Source organism: Leptosomus discolor, chromosome 12 (assembly GCF_034619465.1).
Source record: "Leptosomus discolor isolate bLepDis1 chromosome 12, bLepDis1.hap2, whole genome shotgun sequence".
Taxonomy (NCBI): Eukaryota; Metazoa; Chordata; class Aves; order Leptosomiformes; family Leptosomidae; genus Leptosomus; species Leptosomus discolor.
The window spans coordinates 11,153,308-11,163,122 of record NC_141402.1 but is presented as its reverse complement, the minus strand read 5'-3'; positions in this window follow the sequence as shown (position 1 = coordinate 11,163,122).

The following is a 9,815-nucleotide window of genomic DNA, read 5'->3' as shown; positions in this document are numbered from 1 at the left end:
GGGCTGACAGAGCTCTCTGCTGGTGAAAGCCAGGTGCCAAGAGAAGGTTTCAGTGGAGATGAGAGGATGGGAAGGGAATATTAAAGCATGCAGGCAAAGCTGCATGGGAGCATGGTAATAATCCCACGTTGGCTGAGCCTGGGGGCTTGGACACCATCAGCAGGGCCAGCTCCCAGCTCTTGCACAACTCCCTGGATACCCTGACCGAGATGCCGCTCCCTGGTCTGGGTTCATCTGGTAATAACATGTGCTTTTCCTCCTTGTGTTGCTTTTCTGCACCGCCTTTGAACAGCAAACCTGCATCACAGCTGCAAGAACCCAGACTGGGATGAAGGCAGATAGGAGGAAGATCTGTGCAAGTGATGGAGGAAAGAGAAGGAATGTCTATCCCAGCCCTCTCCCACCCAGCTCCCTTGCTGGCCTTCCACCTCTGACATTTGATTGTTAACGCTTCCCAAATAGTAACTTTCATGTTATTGCAGCACAAAGAAAGGTCAGACAATTCCTACACTGGGAAAAATTTAATAAGCTGGGCACTCCTGCCCCACTTGCCTTCCAGCCTCTGTTTTGAGAGTTCACAAACCGCCAAACAGAATTTTAATCTGAAATGTCCACCTTTATAGGAAGGAAACCACATGACTACGGAGACATTTCAGAAGCCAAAGAAAATAATTCCCACTATTTACAAGTACCTAAACCAAAAAGTCCGGGAATGAGAGCACCCCTTTAAGCACAGCACTGTGATTGTAAAGATTCGTACGACACATCCCCTCCCCACCCCACCTTCTGACTTACTGATGCCACGTAACACCCTCCAGACAGCTTTTCTTCAGCAACACCACCACATTTTTTTAAGCCTTGTTGCACTGATTGCTTCAGACTTCTTCTGCAGATCTGTGTTCTGCATTGCAGGGCAGAAGTGAGCTGTGCAAGCAGACTGAGAGCAGATTTAAACAGCGCTAGACAAAGAGGGCTTGAGGGTTGGTGGTTTGTTGGTTTTTTTAATCTCCAAGAAATTAAAAGCTACGTACAGATGCCATGATAACAAACAAATTAATTCTGTTTGCACTCTTAGTACAATGGGAGGATAAAGAGCATGATGGCCAGGAAGAATGTCACATGCGAGAACTATATGAAGCTGACACAAAAGGAGAAGGCAATTATGTACCACGCTGTTTGACTCCATTTATTACTGCTGGTTCATGAGCCAGAGGGTGGTTCTGCTTCAAAGAACAAGGAGAACACTTCGCTCCCCCTTTCAAATCAGTGTTGTTTCAGGGCACCTCCATTTAGTGTCACTTGAGAAGATATTTATTTGAAACTCTGCAGAAAACTACCTATAAACAAACGGGTACTGTTGCATGTTTCTAGTCAGGTAGACATCCCTGTCAAGCAATGGGCACAGAGCTGGACCCAAGCTTTGGGGCATACTGCAGAGGAAAGGAGGGAAGAAAGCATGAAAAGCAAGAGGGCAGGCGGCGTCTTTCTCTCTTGCTCTTTTTTAAACAAACCCTCCTATCAAGCTTCTTTTTTTGTGTGTGTGTTATGGAACCAACACAGCAAAATTTGGAGACTAAATCTTGATTCTATCCGTTAGACAGGCAGTCAACTTGCTCCTGATGGCAAGTCTGTATGTGTTAGTAGTAAAGAACCACCCCAGCTTGCTTTTCACATTCAAGTAAAAGTTGCAAAGTTGGCCTTGAAAGAAAAAAGAAAAAAAAAAACACCAAATATCATATGCCACATAGATTTTACAGGTGATTACAGCAAGGAATCACATAGCCACACTGATGAATGGTAATTGCTGGCTGCTACAGGCCACCTTACTGAAGCTTTTTGCCAGACCCATCCCTTTCATGAAGACACAGTGTCAACCCAAGCAGCATCCTGTACCAGATGGTGAGCGCAGGCAGCAGCAGTGGAGGAAATGAAACAGAAGTTCAAAGCAAGAGCCATGACAGTGTTACAGAAAACAGCCAGAACACGAAAAAGCACAAATAAGAAATACGTTTTTTGAGACATCCCTCTAGCTGCCTGAGACACTGAGGTCCCCAGAAGCAAAGAAGATCATACCAGCTTCATCATTTCTGTTTCAAAAGCCAGAGCAGCCCATGCAGATGATGTCTCCCTAGCTCTGCTGCAGCAAACAAAAAGTTGCCCAGGGATGTGCTGGTCTCTCTCTGAGATGTATTTGCAAGCTGAAATAGGATCCATTACATCCCTACCTCCAGCATCTCCTTGTTTTATCAAAAGCCCAACTGTACTGTAGGTCCCAAACAGTGGCTGAGCTAAAAGTCTTTTAATTAGAGGAGCTGGGAGCCTGACATGGACAAGAGTCTGAAAGGATCTCACTCACATGTAGAGGACCAAGCCCATTCATTCAACGTTCGGAGTGCAGTCTCTTGTTCAAGCTGTTTCAAGTGACTTCAAGCCAAGTGTGGCTCTTTTGATGGTGAGGCAGCACTTGTAGAAGAACAAAGCAGCAAACGAGCACCCCAGTAAGCAAAATACACTGCAGCTCTGATGGACTTCTCTCCCAGAGGCCTTTGACTGAGCAGCTCTTTGTCTCCATCCCCATTCATAAGAGCATTGCATGGTATAAATGCAGATGAAGCACAAAGCAAATCTCAGACTCACAAGTGCTGTCATACCTTCCCCAGTTACAGATCACCACTGCAAACTACTGGGGAAACAGCTTCATCAGCAAGATGCAGAACATCACTGAAGGACAACTTCAAAAGAGGCTGAGGTCACTAGAGTACTAGAACTGTGGACTGGTACCCAAAAGCGAGGCCAGCAGAGCTGGCTTGGGTGCAGAGAGATCAGCTTGGGAAGAGCCATGCTTGCCTGATACAAGTGGAGAAGGCAGAGAAGATAGATAAGGGCAGGTTAATGCTTTCTGCCAGGCTTCCCCAGTGAGATGTAGCCAAGCCACCTCCAGTGATGAAGCCAGGGGTTGTTACCAAGTCTTCCTGACAGGATTGATTTTTCCAGGTCTTTTCTAGCAGGAGAAGGTAGTCATTGAGTCAGCACCAGCTAAGAATTGATTTCCACACCTAGGCTGGAGTCAGGACAATCTCTATATCTTGAACGGTTGATGTCCATCATAAGAACATCCACAGTGGGTCACAGCAGAGTTCATCTAGCCTGGCATCTTGCCCTCAACGGTGGCCATGAATGGCTGGTGGTGAGCGAAGAGTAACAGCAGGGCAAGCACAGTGAAGGCTTCCCTGAAGACATCTGCCAGCTTCTAGCCACTGTCGGTCTGGGGCAATCCCTGAGCCACATGGTTCCTCCCTTGTCTTCCAAGACACTTGTCCAGCCTCCCTTTGAATCCGTATGAAAACATTTACTGTTCACACGAACATGCTGATAGAAGTGGGGTGCCTGCTGCAATCAGGGGGTGCGGACAAAGCTTCACAGGACTATTCCAGTTTTCTGGGTACACGGTTTGACCAGGACCCACTCCACAAGAGACAGTCTCAGCTCCAGCTCAAACAAGCGCTTCCTGCCACTTTCACATCTGGGAACCGTGGCAGGGACTAATCCCAGCACCTGGGCGATCTTCCAGGAAGACGGAAGTACCAGGGACAGGGAGGCACCAACTGGCTCCAATCACTCCAGCCAGCCTTGGTGTGCAATGTTCTTCTGCAGCCCCCTCTTCCCCCACCCCAGGGGTTTGGCTGCCCATGCTTGAGGTCAGCTCTGATATCACACAGTCCAGATTTGGGTAGTGTCCAGCATCTGAACAACCCAATACAGAGGTCGAGAGAAAGACCAGATATCTCCTGCCATGGTGCGTGCTGGGGCCCAGCAAGCAAAAATTCACCTGCTCCTGCAAGACAACTTTCCTGGAGTCCAGAAAGCAAACATAGATCTTCTCAGACACAGCACAGAAAGGGAAGTTCAACTGCCAGTAGAGGCAGCTAACAGGAGGCCTTGTATTTCTACACAGAACAGAGGTAACTCAGATCAGTCTTACGTGCATATCTTAACCACCTGGAGTATAAACTGCTGTTTGTCCCGTGCAAAGCTGTGCCAGAAAGTCAGCTGGATCCCATGGGCATGGCATTCTTGGGGGAAATCATAAGACCTGAATTTTAATCCTGACTCAGCTTGCCATATGGCCCTGGGTAAGTCACGTCACCTGCCTATGCTTATAGATTGTCAGCTCCTCCAATTTGGTTCTGATGCTTATGACAGCTGGCACTTTATTTTAAGACTCAGTTCCTGGAGACTGATAATTACATGTGAAACTCAAGCATCAAAATAGTTTCAAAGACTCGAAGGTGAAGAATTAAAAACTTGAACACGGAACTTGAAGAAACTGCAAATTTCAACAAACAGAAGAACAGACCCAGGGTGCTTCTCCTGGAAAGGGGAGATACTACTTTCAAGGCAGCATTATAGGGTCATAGTTTCCAATTTATTGTCTTGGAAAGCTTCTTGTTGTAGCAGTAAGCCGTGTTAAAGAGGTAAAGAAACATCATGGCTAAAATGCTATCAACAGCCAAGCCCTTATCTATGTGACCGTGACCACCATGTGCACCCGACGCCTTTGGGGTGTTTTTTTTCCACAGCCCAACGACAAGGAGGAAAGGAGAGTGGAGCCAAATTTTCCACAGCTGGTCCTTAGGTGACCCCAGTCACCACGGGGCATTGTGCCTGCACTGAACACACAGCATTCCTAGCAGTCCTGCCCCAACGCAAGACAATGAATCAACAGTTAAGGAAGGAGGAAAAAACTAAGCACATGGGCTAAGTGGCTTACCCAGGATTAGAGAGCAAGTCCCACGTTTGGGTCCTGCAGAGCTGTAAGGGAAAGCAGGTTTTTGCTTTCCTGTACCACTGGATTTTTGGTGACATGGTGGTGGAAGGGAACATTAAAGAAGAATCATTATAGTACACAGTAGGTGTCCAAGGTGTATCACAAACTAAAGTACTCAGATACTTGCTGGGAAGTTTCCCAAAAGACATCCTCCTGTATTTCTGCCTAAGACAATATTGTCAGAAACAACAAGGGCAATAAAAGCTTCACTGGTCCTTACTCTACTTTACATCAAACATACACCATTTGCTCTGTTTGTTCTACCCTCCTTTCCCTCCCAACGTTTTGAAAGCAAATAATTACTATAAAAAGTGCTCGTTGCAGGACACAGTCACATCTACACACCCAAAATTTTAGAGTACTGTGAGATTCAGTGATCAAATACACACATTTACGATTATTATCCTAGTTGCATGCAAAAAGCATGTATTCTACACGCACTGAAAAAATTACAGCCGTACAAATCGGGCCAGGTGAAGCTGGAGCAAAGGTCTCGCCAGGGAATGACACTGTCCCCTATGTCAAACTGGCTTCCATACAGGATGGATCTCCAAAGGCGACTCAAAGGAACTGGGCACCCATATGGTGGAAACCGTTTTAAAAGGCTCTGACATGGTGCCTGAAAAGGCTGGGGGGAGAGAAGAAAGAACAGAGTTATTTCTCTGTGTATTTTGTCCAAAATTAATTTTACTCTTTCCCTTCTCTAGGAAATTTGTTTCCATTGTTTGGAAATTGTTTGGGTGGTTGTTGGGTTCTCCCTTCCCAAAGAGAACGGCAGGAAAAGAAATACACTGAAAAATTAGAAAAACATCAATTGTTTTGCAAGGGTTTTTTTCTTTAAAAAGACCTAAGAAACCCATACACACCCTGGGCAGAGAGCCTGAAATCGGTGTAATATCTAGAGCTACACTTCACTCTCTCTTTTAATTGCCTGCACTTGATTGTATCCCTTTAAGGAAAAGGAATGAATCCAGGAACCTTTGCGTTGTTTACTCAGCAGGAGATTAGCCCAGCATGATAGCCCTGGGCTAACCCATGCTGCAATATCGATGGATGACTTCATCATGGGGTATGCCAGCACGATATAGAGGTATAGCCCATAAACACAGACAGCTCCAAGGGGCTCCATCATTCTGAAGAGCATCTTCAAAAAGGTGCTCTGCTGCAATTCACCATTTCCCTCACTGAAGTTCAGCAAAGAAGAACACTTCTTTATGCCTTATCATAGCAACTTCTTGATCTTTGCTAAAAAACTTTGCCATGGGGAAACTTATTTGATGCTCTAGACTCTACACTCCTATCTGCAAGCAACTTGAGATAGGTAACAGTTCTCTGTTTTTATTTCAAGAGGTGAACAAACAAGCTTCTTAAAACTGCACTCGCTGATGCTTCCTGATTCAACAGCACCACAGAAACCAACAACACATGCCAAGAACCATCAATCTAAAAAGTCTTCAACACAGATAGGTATCCACAACATGTCAAAACAATATTCTTTTCCCCAGAAGTTGCCACAAATCCTCCATCACACCCACACACTGTGCCCATCGTGAGCCAGTGACACTTTGCAGCCCTCTCACACTGGCACAGTGTCACAGCGCCAGCACTGCAAACACTGAGGGCGCGTGTTTGCACTGGAACCACTCCTACTGATCGGGGCTTTGGCTTCGCTGGGTTGTTTTGCTTGGGGAGTGAAGAGAGAAAGCATCAGTTTTTCCTTTAACAATATTTGGGCCAAGAGTTAATTCGCAACAACTAAAACCAAAATCCAAACCATGTTTTTTCCATCAAGTGCTAATGCTCTTGGATCTGTCAATATAACTAGCACACAGCTGATTTTTCAGAAAATAAAGAGCATGCCTGCAATAGGACATGACAAACAGCAACAGCTAGATTAAAACCAACTAATTTTCACAAATCCCTTAACTTTATAAAGGCTTACAGGTTTCCTGAAACTTTTTTTTTTTTTCCTAAAGAGACAGAACAGAACATTGCAACACCTCACACAATGCAACATACGGTTTCATCTTATATACCACAGCAGCAGGGGAATGGAAAAACCAGCAATATTGTACCCTTTGGCTTCAAGAAAATATTTCATTGTTTTTCACAGGCTGGAGATCATGCTGCACATCCACAAAGGACACTGTTAGCCAGCAGTAAGTAAGCATCATTCACTCAGTCAAGTAGAAAAGGCTCTGGGCAGTATCAAGTTTCCCACTGATGCCACTGCCGTTAATGTTCTACCACAAATATGCGGTTGTTAGAGGACAGAGACGATCAGCTCAAGAACATAATTGAGAAAGACAGGATATTTTAGCTGTGAAGAGATAATACAGCCTCTATTGACACTAGCTGAACACTGCTAACAGTGTTGTGAAGCTGGAGGTAGATGCTGCTTTGAGTTCAGCAACCAGCAGGCAGATTACGCCGGCGGAACACCAAACGAGCCGACTGCAGAGCAAGTGCTGGCGATACCCATGGGCCAGGCAGGTAGGCAGAAGGCAAACAAGCTTTCTGCCAGATCAGATGTGGGAAAAGGACAAGAGAAGACAGAGGACTCGGCACTTGACATCAGACACGCTGGATCATTTTTGATTCAAAGTAAAAACTGGGCGCTGGGAGCTCAAGCAAAGGAGATCCCTGCTCTCTTCCACTCCTCTTTTCCAAGAACTGGTGTGGCAGGCAGGAACACCCCATAAGGAAGACAAGCTCCAGACCTAAGCTGGCATTTAAAGATCCTCAAATTGTCTTCACAGGAAATCACATAAAACCAGGGCAGCTCCTCATCTTGTTTAATTGAACATTGCTGGCAATTTCCTCCTGCCTTACCTGCCCCTTGAGCAAAGGGAGCACTTGTGCCCAGAGCAGGTTGTACCAGAGACAACGAGCAGAAGTCAGTGCACTTCTGCTGGGCTCAGGCCGCCGGGTAACGAACAGCTAAGATGTCATTCGGGAAAACTCAACGCATGAGGAGCACCACCTTGGCTGCTGCAGCTCAGCAAGGACACAGCAGCAGAAATGCTGCTGTGGAGACTCCTCTCACACCCATTCACACCCTGAGAGCAGCAGAGGCACTCGTACACAAGGTTCTTCCCCAGCCTTCAGGAACGCAACCACACTTGGAGAGCTGCAGGGAAAATTCAGGCTGAAAAGAGCCATACTTTAGTCCTGGTGGAGAGCTAAATGCACTGGTCAGTGTCCTTGAAGTACTTCAAGGTCAAAATTACATTATGCAGAAACAGTCTTCTGTTGAGTAAGTGGATAAAAGTTTCTAACGGATACACAAAGCTCCACATGCAAAAACTTGGGTTTTGTGGAGTTGCCTGTGTAAGCAATTCCCAAATGGCAGAGATGGTGAGGAATTTTCCCCAGTCACTGCCTTCTTTAAGAAGAGAATCCAGGAGCCTCAGATAAAACTGGGTAGTGGCAGCTGCACATCAAACAGGAGGAAGCACTACTCTGCAAACCATTAAAGCGTGGGACTCACTGACACAGGGTGCTGAGGATGTCACAGGATTTATGGGCTGCAGAAGTGGCTGGTTTTTTCTTCCCCGAGTTTGTCAATGAATGTCTATTACACAAAATACCTGTTTTGGTGAAAATTTTCTGAGCCACAAAGAGCCAAAAAGTGTACTAGCAAAGTATTGTTACACATTTATGAAGCGTATCTGCCATTAGCTGCTGTTGGAGACACAGTGCTGGTTCAGCCTGGCTGTTCCTCAGCATGAATAGAGGCTGCTTTCTCATAAGCAGGAGCCACCTTCAAAAAACACCGAGCCTCTGTCAAAAGGACCACAGCATTTGCTGCGTTGTCACCAAGGACGGTCCTATGAACCAGACTTGGTACTCCAACAGCCAAAGGTCAGGCTTCTCCCCACAGCTATCACTGCCATCAGACCCACAACTTGGGTGCTGAACTCCACTCAGACCTCCCTCTGAGTCCTCAGGTTCTAGCTGTCTATGTAATAACAGAACAAACATTTCCGTTCCGACAAGAAGCTGAACCTCTCTCTGACAGCCACATAACTTGTCTGACCTCAGCAGGAACCCTCCTGGGCTGCTGTTACCCATGCACACTTGTCCAGCAGTCACTGTTTAAGTCAATCACTCTCTCTAGGCATCTAGTTCTCACCTCTGTTGTAAGAAAGAGAAACAGTTGGTGTTAGCTTCACGGAGGATGACCTTACTGCCACCCAGCCTCGGGATGCTGAACGAGAAAGGTGTTGATTGCTGCCTCTAGTTGGCTCCTCATCTTGTTGTCACTTCTTCATGACATTTCCCAACAACCACCCACTGTCCTGAGCTCAAGCCCCTCCTGGCCAGCGGCAAATCTCCCTCAGCTGCTTCAGCGCCCTCTTTGCGCAGAGGCTACAAATTCTGTGACAATCCCATCTCACCTGGAGTACCAGACGTGCAAGCTCACAGAAGTGGACAAGAGCCTTATCTTTTTTGATCAAGATCCTTGATCTTGAAATCGGCCTCATACAAACAGAAATTCATAGCCTTATGTTGTCCTCAGATAGCTCCCCTGCCATGCGCACGCACAGATAAAATATCAAACCAGAATATCAGACCATCCAATCCCCTTTCCAAAGAGAAACTTCTTTTCGGGAAAGCACCCACTCACACCACTTACTGAATGCATGTGATAGACAGTGATCTCTTCTCCAGCTCAGCTGGCAAGTTCTCTGCAGCGTTTGAAACCTCCTCATCCAGATGGCTACAACTGCAGGGGGGATGCAGGAAGTTCTAGCATCTTTTCCTCGTCCCAGGAAATTCACGTCCCGTCTCGTGAGAACTGGACCCAGTGGTCTCACCCCCACAATCTTTTCTGGGTTGCATGTTAGCAATGGGACCAGGGGGAGAAGCTTTACCTTGTTGCTCTGAACCCGCAAGATGCACTTAAAAGACAAAAACTGTTTGCAAAGCTTAATGAGTAGGAATGGGTACAGAGAGGATTCCTAGACACCGCAGCTCCCTGGAG